We start from the raw sequence: 9,675 nt of genomic DNA, 5'->3' as shown, positions 1-9,675 counted from the left end.
ATTAAAAAAAAAAAAAAACTTTAATAGTTTACTGGAATGGTGAGTAATGTGGGGAAGAAAAAAAAGGAAATAAGATTTGACCCAGCAATCCCATTACTAGGTATATATCCTAAAGAAGCAAGAGCCAGAATAACAGATATATCCACACCCATGTTCGTCACAGCACTATTAACAAAAGAAGAATAAATGAATAAATAAAATGGCCAATACCAGTCCATTTCAGCTAACTCAGTAAAAGGCTGTGAGTAACACGATAATACCCATACACCTATAAAGAAAACCAGTTACTACTACTATTATTCAAATCTGTGCACCAACCACTAATGCCAAAGATGAAGAAATTGAAGATTTTTACCAACTTCTGCAGCCTGAAATTGATCAAACATGCAATCAAGATGCATTGATAACTACTGGTGATTGGAATGTAAAAGGTAGAAACAAAGATCAATAGTTGGAAAATATAAACTTGGTGATAGAAATGACATCAGAGATCACATGATAGAATTCTACAAGACCAGTGACTTATTCACTGAAAACAGCTTTTTTCAAAAGCATGAACGGCAGCTATATGCATGGACCTCACCAGACGGAGTATACAATAATCAAATTGACTACCTGTGTGGCAAGCTGAAGCTCAGTATCATTAGTCAGAATAAGGCCAGGAGCCAAATGCAGAACAAACCATCCACTGATTATATGCAAATTCAACTTGAAGCTAAAGAAAATTAAAGCAAGTCCACAAGAGCCAAAGTACAAACTTGAGTATAAACTCAATGCTGTCAAGTCGGATCTGACTGATAGCGACCCCTCCTTGGGTTTCCAAGGCAGTATCACTACAGAAGTAAATTGCCCCATCTTCCATCTGAGGGAAACCATCTCCAGAACAGATCTGACACATTTAACACTACTGACAGAAGACCAGATGAATTGTGGAATGACAGCAAAGATATCATACATGAAAAAAGCAAAAGGTCACAAAAAAGACAGGAAAGAAATACAAGACCAAAATGGATGTCAGAAGGACTCTGAAACTTGCTTTTGAATGGAAAGTAGCTGAAGCAAATAGAAGAAATGATGAAATGAAAGAGCTGAACACAAGATTCCAAAGGGCAGCTCAAGAAGACAAAGTGAAGTATTATAATGAAATGTGCTAAGACCTGAGAAAATTAAAGGGGAAGAACACACTCAGCATTTCTCAAGGTGAAAGAACTAAAGGGAAAACTCAAGCCTCGAGTTGCAATATTGAAGACTTCTATGGGCAAAATACTGAATGATGAGGAAGCATCAAAAGAAGATGGAAAGAATACACAAAGTCACTGTACCAGAAAGAACTGGTCAATGTGCAACCATTCAGGAGGAAGCACACGATCAAGAACCAATGGTACTGTAGGAAGAAGTCCAAGCTGCACTGAAGTAACTGGTGAAAAACAAAGTTCTAGGAATTAAGGGAACAATTAAGATGTTTCAACAAACAGATGCAATGCTGGAAGCACTCACTCATCTATGCCAAAAAATCTGGAGGATGGCTACCTGGCCAACCAATGGGAAGAGATCTGCATCTATGCCCATTCTAAAGAAAGGTGATCCAACAGAGCACAGAAGTTATCAGACAATACCATTAATATCACAAGCAAGTAAAATTTTGCTGAAGATCATTCAAAAATGATTACAGCAGTACATCAACAAAGTACTACCAGAAATTTAAGCTAGATTCAAAAGAGGATGTGGAACAAGGGATATCACTGTTGATGTCAAAGGGATCTTCACTGAAAGCAAAGATTACCAGCAAGAGGTGTGTTTTATTGACTATGCAAAGGCATTTCACTGTGTGGGTCATAACAAATTATGAATAACATTGCAAAGAATGGGAACTCCAGAACACTTAATTGTGCTCGTGAGGAACCTGTACACAGACCAAGAGGCAGTCATTTAAACAGAATAAGAGGATACTGCGTACTTTAAAATCAGGAAAGCTGTACATCAGGGTTGCATCCTTTCTCCTTACTTATTCAATCTGTATGCTGAGCAAATAATCCAAGGAGCTAGATTGTATGAAGAAGAACATGGCATCAGGATTGGAGGAAGACTCATTAACAACCTGCAACAGCTGATGTCACAATTTTACCTGCTGAAAGCCAGGAAGACTTGAAAGCACTTATTGAGGAAGATCCAAGACTACTGCTTTCAGTATGGATTACATCTCAACATAAAAAGAACAAAAGTCCTTATAACTAGACCAATAAGCAACACTATGATAAATGGAAAAAATATTGAATTGTCATAGATTTCATTTTATTTAGATCCACAATCAGTGCCCATGGAAGCAGTAGTCAAGAAATCAAATGATGTTTTGTACTGGGCAAATCTACTGCAAAAGATCTCTTTAAAGTGTTAAAACGAAAAGTTTTTAACTAACTTTCAAGACTAAGGTATGCCTGACCCAAGCCATGGTATTTTCAATCACCTAATAAGCATGCAAAAGCTGGACAATGAATAAGAAGACTGAAAAAGAATTAATGCATTTGAATTATGGTATTAAGAAAGAATATTAAATATACCATGGACTGTCAGAAGAATGAATAACTCTGTCTTGGAAGAATTACGCCCAGGTTGTTCCTTAGAAGCATGGATGGCTGATACTTCATGTCACATACTTTGGACATGTGATCAGGAGAGCCAAGTCCCCAGAGAAGAACATCATGCTGGGTAAAGTAGAGAGTCAGTGAAAAAAAGGTAGACACTCAATGAGATGGACTGACATAATGGCTCCAACAATGGGCTCAAACAGAGCAATGATTTTGAGGATGGTACGAGACTGGGCAATGTTTCCTTCTGTTGTACACAGGGCTATGAGTTGGAACTGATTCAATGGCCTCTAACAACAACAATATAGATAAGACATCTGCCACTTCAACATTTTTCACATGTACAATTCAATGACAAAAAATATAAAATGCTCCAAGAATTTGAATGTTATCTTTGTGCAGGGGCCATGCTCATCTTCTGAGTATCATTCTAAATCTAACATATGTGTTGATAATGACCTTTTGCAGCACCTGTCTCTCAGCATAAGCCATATTTCCCTAACCTGTAGAGGAAGACAGACAAATCATTCACTGCTGTCTTCTTGTCAGAGGTTCAATTCTAGAACAATTGGCCTGGCCAGGCTCCTGGACCTGTACCTCTCTCCCTGGCTGCCTCATCAGCCAGAGCCATGTTTACATTTCTGGAAGCATTCAATTTTAATAAACTCCTCAGCCTCATTAAATCACCTCCCTGAGGCTGAACATTTCCACGCTTGTGTGACACAAGCTTTTGTGCCACAAAATTATCTATTTCGTTACCTCTTCTGAGACAGAACATTTCTATTCTTCTGCCAGCACACATTTTTTGAAGCTGTGTAATTATCTATGTGGTTTTAAAGAATATTTTTCTTTACCTTCAAAAACATTGCTTCAACAACTGGGATCTTAAAAGCTTGCAAGCAGCCATCTAGATGCAACGATGGGTCTCTCATCCAGAGCACAGAAGAATGAAGAAAACCAAAGACTCATGGAAACAATTAGACCTAGCGACTGGTACACCATGCAATCTGCAGCCTATACGACTATGAGACCAGAAGAACTAGATGGTGCCTGGCTACCACTGTCAACCACTCGGAAGGGGATCCATGTAGGAGATCCTGGATAGAGAGGGAGAACAATGTAACAAAATTCAAAATCATTTAGAAAAAAAAAGGGGGGGACCAGGTTTGCTGGTCTGATAGAGCCTGGTGGAACCACTGAGACTATGGCCCCTAGCTGCTCTTCAAGTCTGGAATTGAACCCACACCTGTGGCTTCCAGACAAGCAAAAGACAGGCATAGGAGTTGAACACTTACCTGAGGTAGATACACTCCTTGGAGAGAACCACCATGGGAGAAAGAAGGGCTGTTTATGCACAAGGAGACAGCTCAAGGGGCAGGGAGGGATGGACACAGGGAAGAGGTGACTATCGGGAGGAAGTGGAAAGGGAGCTGGTGCATTGTAGTGAATTGTGGTCAATGTCATGAGACAAAGTGTATGTGAACTGCTGTATGGAAAGTGAATTTGCTTTGTAAATTTTCACCCGAATCACAATTAAAAAAAAAAAAAAAAAAAACATTGCTTCAAGTGCTGGTGACACATATGGCAGGCAGGCAGCTTGGGGTGAGCTACTTAACCACCTGCTTCTTGGGGCATCTGCCAGTCTATGAAAGAAGGAGGGGGAAGGATGCACTGGGCTGTTAGGGATTCCAGAATGAGGTCCCACTGAGACCTGTGGCAGGAGTTACTGAAAGGTACTGGGATGCCTGTGGGACAGTAGTACGTCTGGGACAATAGCACCTCTGCATAAATCTCCATTTCACCCAGCTACTCCCATATATCCAATCCCCTGCCATGTGCTTGCCCATGGCTATCCTTTGGGGCGTCAACTCATCAGAATCCTCTTATCTATCCCAATAGCCCAGAGTTCTCTATTTTCCCCAAATTTCAAACTTGCAGTCACTGACCCTCTGCCATACCCCACAGAACTTACCAGTCATCCAAGGCCCATGCACAGCCTCTCCTAACTTGCCTTTCTTTTCCCACTGACATCCATCCCTTCACAACAAGGACACATTACCACAGGCACTGACATGGAATGCACCAGTTGCCTCTTCCTGGATTCTCTCCCACAGGTCTCACAGCCAACCAATGCCCAGCAGTGAACTCCCTAAACCCAGCTCAGATGCTATCAGGGACTCCCCAGGGCCTCCTAGAGCAAGGACAGCAGATCCAGCTCATCCAGCTCACGTCATTTATTAAACTCAGTCAGTCAGCCATACTGGATGCTGAGTGTTTAAAGATACATGTTTTTCCTACACCATGAGTTTGCCATCTACAAACCAGTGACTCCATCTGGTTCACAAACAAACAAAAAACAGTATGCCTTCTTGCTAAGGGTCCCTAGGGGTGCAAGTGGTTTTCACTTGATTACTAACCTAAATAGGAGCTCTGGTGGTACAGTGCCTAAGGCATTTGACAGCTAACTAGAAGGTTGGCAGTCCAAATCCACCAGCCACTCCACAGAAGGAAGATTTGGTAATGTACTTCCATAAAGATTTACTGCTTCAGAAACCCAATGGGGGTTGCTATGAGTCAGAATTGACTCGATGGCAGAGGTGTTTTTGTTTTTGACTGCTAACCAGAAGGCTGGTGGTTCAAACCCACCAGCCACTCCTTGGAAAGAAAGGTTGGGCAACCTACTTCCATAGTGATACCACCTCGGAAACCCAAAGAGGGGTTGCTGTGAGTCAGGTCCAACTTGACGGCACATAACAACCACCACCACCACCTAAAGGTTGGCAGTTCAAACCTACCCAGCAGTCCTGCAGAAGAAAGGCCTGGCAATCTGCTTCCATAAAGATTATAGCCAAGAAAACTCTGTGGAGCGGTTCTACTCTGTAACACGTGGAGTTGCCACGAGTTAGAGTTGAACTGAAAGCAATAGGTTTGTTTGTTTGTTTGTTTGTTTAACACAGAGGTAAGAAAATGAACTCTGCAGCAAGAGTGACTGGGTTCAAATCCCCGTCCCTTCCACTTACCAGATGTGGTCCTGGGTAAGTTGCTTAGCCCCTCCATGCCTCAGTTTCCTCATCTATAAAATGGGGGATAATAATAGAGGCTAAGCCAAAAGGCTGAATGATAACTAAATCACAGGATTTTTATAAGGACTGAATGAGATGATATATGTAAAACAACAGAGATAGTATCATGGATTGAATTTCGTCCCCTCAAAATATGTGTCAGCTTGGTTGGGCCATGATTCTCAGTGCTGTGGTAATTATGTAATGATGTAATCATCTCCCATGATGTGATCTGATGTGATCAGCCAATCAGTTGTAAAGAGATCAGAGTGGGATACAACAACTGTAATCGGGATACAGCCCTGATCTGATGTAAGGAGAGTTTTTTCCTGGGGTGTGGCCTGCATCACCTTCTATCTTATAAGAGATAAAAGGAGAGAGAAGTGAGCAGAGAAGGAGGGACTTCAGTACCACCAAGAAAGAAGAGCCGGGAGTGAAGCAAGTCCTTTAGACCTTGGATCCCTGCTCTGAGAATCTCCTTTTTCCAGTGGAAGATGGATGCCAAGATGCATGGAGCCCACCCAGGGATGCCGGACCCACAGATGTTGAAAGGAGACAAGGCCCTTCCTTTAGAGCTGACAGACGGAGGACGCCTTCCCCTAGACCTGGACGTCTAACCTATCAAACCACCACTCACCTGTCAGCTTGTCATACTGTGGTGGCTTGTGTGTTGCTGTGAGGCTGGAGGCTATGTCTCTGGTATTTCAAATACCAGAAAGGTCACCCATGGTGAACAGGTTTCAGCAGACCTTCCGGACTAACACAGACTTGGAAGAAGGAAGGGGCCATCCACTTCTCAAAGAATTGGCCAGTGAAACCCTTATGAACAGCAGTGAAACACTGTCTGATACATTACTGGAAAACTTTACAAAGAGCCCTAAAACACTTTCTAATACAGTGCCAGAAGATGAGCCCCTCAGGTCAGAAGGCACTCAAAATATGACTGGGGAAGAGCTGCCTTCTCAGAGTAGAGCCAACCTTAATGATGTGGATGGAGTAAAGTTTTTGGGATCTCCATTTGCTGATGTGGCATGACTCAAAATGACAAGAAACAGCTGCAAACATCCATTAATAATCGGAACATGGTACGTATAAAGTATAAATCTAGGAAAATTGGAAGTTGTCAAAAATGAAATGGAGCACATAAAAGATTGGTATCCTAGGCATTAGTAAGCTGAAATGGACTGGTTTTGGCCATTTTAAATCAGACAACCATATGATCTACTATGCCAGGAATGACAAATTGAAGAGGAAAGGCATGGCACTCATCATCACAAAGAACGTTTCAAGATCTATCCTGAAGTACAATGCTGTCACTGACAGGATGATATCCATACACCTACAAGGAAGACCAGTTAAATACTACTATTATTCAAACTTATGCACCAACCACCAAAGCCAAAGATGAGGAAATTGAAGATTTTTACCAACTTCTACAGTCTGAAATTGACCAAATGTGCAATCAAGTTATACTGATTATCACTAGTGATTGGAATGCAAAAGTTGGAAACAAAGAAGAATCCCCGGTAGTTGGAAAATATGGCCTTGGTGATAGAAACGACACTAGAGATCTCACGATAGAATTTTGCAAGACCAACGACTTATTCATTGCAAATATCTTTTTCTCAACAACACAAACAGCAGCTATACACGTGGACTTTGCCAGATGGAGCACACAGGAATCAGACTATGTCTGTGGAAAGAGGTGGTGGAGAAGCTCAATAACTTTACCTGAAATAAGGCCAGGAGCTGACTGTGGAAGAGACCTGTTCATAAGCAAGTTCAAATTGAAACTGAAGACAATTATAACAAGTCCATGAGAGCCAAAATATATATGACCTTGATTATATCCCTCCTGAATTTAAAGACCATCTAAAGAATGGATTTAATGCAATGAACACCAATGACCAAAAACCAGGGGAACTGTGGGATGCCATCAAGAACATCATCCATTAGAGTGGGAGAACAATGTGGAACAAAACTCAAAATCATTAAAAAAAAAAAAAAAGGACCGGGTTTGCTAGTCTGATAGAGTCTGGTGGAACCACTGAGACTATGGCCCCTAGCTGCCCTTCAAGTCTGGAATTGAACCCACTCCTGTGGCTTCCAGACAAACAAAAGACTGGCATATGAGCTGAATATTTACATTAGGTAAATACACTCCTTGGAAAGATCAATCATGGAGAACAGAAGGGCAGCGTATGCACAGGGAGACAGCTCAGGGGACAGGAGTGCATGAGAGGGAAGAATGCAGGGAAGAGGTAACTATGGGAAAGAAATGGGAAGAGAGCTGTTACACTGTGGGAAATTGCAGTCAATGTCATGAGACAAAATGTATATGAACTGCTGTATGGAAAATGAATTTGCTCTGTAAACTTTCACCCAAATCACAATGAAAATTTTAAAAAGAAGAAGAACATCATCCATGAAAAAGCAAAAGGTCATTTTAAGGACAGGGAAGGGAGAAAAGACCAAAATGGATGTCACAAGAGACTATGAAACCTTCCCTTGAACAAAGAGTAGCTAAAGCAAATAGCAGAAATGATAAGCAGCTCAAGCAGACAAAGCCAATTACTATAATGCAATGTGGAGTTAGAAAACCAAAGGAAGAACACCCTCAGCATTTCTCAAGCTGAAAGAACTGAGGAAAAAATTCAAGCCTTGAGTTGTAATAATGAAAGATTTTATGAGCAAAATATTGAATGATGCAGCAAACATCAAAAGAAGATGGAAGGAATACAGTCAGTGAACCAAAAAGAACTGGTCAATGTACATCCATTTCAGAAGGTGGCATATGATCAAGAACCAATGGTATTGAAGGAAGAAGTCAAAGCTGCACTGAAGAAACTGGCAAAGAAGAAGGCTCCACGAATTCACAGAATACCCAATGAGATGTTTCAACAAAAAGATGTCCCACTGGAGGCACTCATTCGATTATGCCAGAAGATGTGAAAGACAGCTACATGGCCAACTGACTGGAAGAGATTCATATTTGTACCCATTCCAAAGAAAGGTGATCCCACACAATGTGGAAATTATCAAACAATATCACTAATATCATACATAAGTAAAATCTTGCTCGAGATAATTCAAAAATGGTTGCAGCACTATATTGACAGAGAGCTTCCTGAAATGCAAGCTGGATTGAGAAGAGGATGTGGAACAAGGGATATCATTGCTGATATCAGATGGACTTGGCACAAAGCAAAGAAAACCAGAAAGATGTTTACTTGTGTTTTATTGACTGTGCAAAAGCATTTGACTGTGTGAACCATAACAAATTATAGATAACATTGAAAAGAATGGGAATTCCAGAACACTTAATTGTACTCATGAGGAACCTGTACATAGACCAGGAAACTGTTGTTCAAACAGAACAAGGGGATACTGTATGGTTTCAAATCAGAAAGGGAGTGTGTCAGGGTTGTATCCTTTCACCATACTTATTCAATCTATATGCTAAGCAAATAATCCAAGAAGCTGGACTATATGAAGAAGACTGTGGCATCAAGATTAGAGGAAGACTCAGTAACAACCTGAGATGTGCAAATGACACAACTTTGCTCACTGAAAAGTGAGGATGACTTGAAGCACTTACTGATGAAGATTAAAGACTACAGTCTGCAGTATGGATTACATCTCAACATAAAGAAAACAAAACTCCTCAAAACTGGACCAATAAGCAGCATCAGGATAAATGGAGAAAAGATTGAAGTTGTCAAAGATTTTATATTGCTTGGTTCCACAATCAACACCAATGGAAGTAGCAGTCAAGATATCAGATGATGTATTGTATTGGGCAAATCTGCTCAAAAGACCTCTTTCAAGTGCTGAAGAGCAAAGATGTCTTTTTGAAGACTAAGGTATGCATAGGGATTAGGTGAGGAGGGGAAACTCAGGGACGCCCAAAGAAGCAGGCCAGAAGAGCAGGAGGAAGAGGATTAAAAGACAGGAAGCCAGACAGAGGAACAGTCAGCCACATTGACCCAGGTGGGGGGGATACGAGAGGTCTCCAACAGCAGGACAAA

The 9,675-nt window shown here is 41.2% G+C and overlaps 1 protein-coding gene and 1 non-coding gene across 2 annotated transcripts in view; both read right to left on the bottom strand.

Moving 5' to 3' along the window:
* LRRC20 (leucine rich repeat containing 20) overlaps positions 1-9,675 on the bottom strand; it is a 164,303-nt gene that overhangs the window by 129,619 nt on the left and 25,009 nt on the right. The gene's annotated exons all lie outside the window — the stretch shown is intronic.
* LOC122149990 lies at positions 2,943-3,044 on the bottom strand. The gene has a single exon (XR_006163427.1). It is a non-coding gene; the product is annotated as a U6 spliceosomal RNA (small nuclear RNA).

The sequence above is a fragment of the Orycteropus afer genome, unplaced genomic scaffold, assembly GCF_000298275.1.
Source record: "Orycteropus afer afer isolate SDZICR_OR568_19922 unplaced genomic scaffold, OryAfe1.0 scaffold00070, whole genome shotgun sequence".
Classification (NCBI taxonomy): domain Eukaryota; kingdom Metazoa; phylum Chordata; class Mammalia; order Tubulidentata; family Orycteropodidae; genus Orycteropus; species Orycteropus afer.
This window is presented reverse-complemented; position numbering and strand designations above follow the sequence as displayed.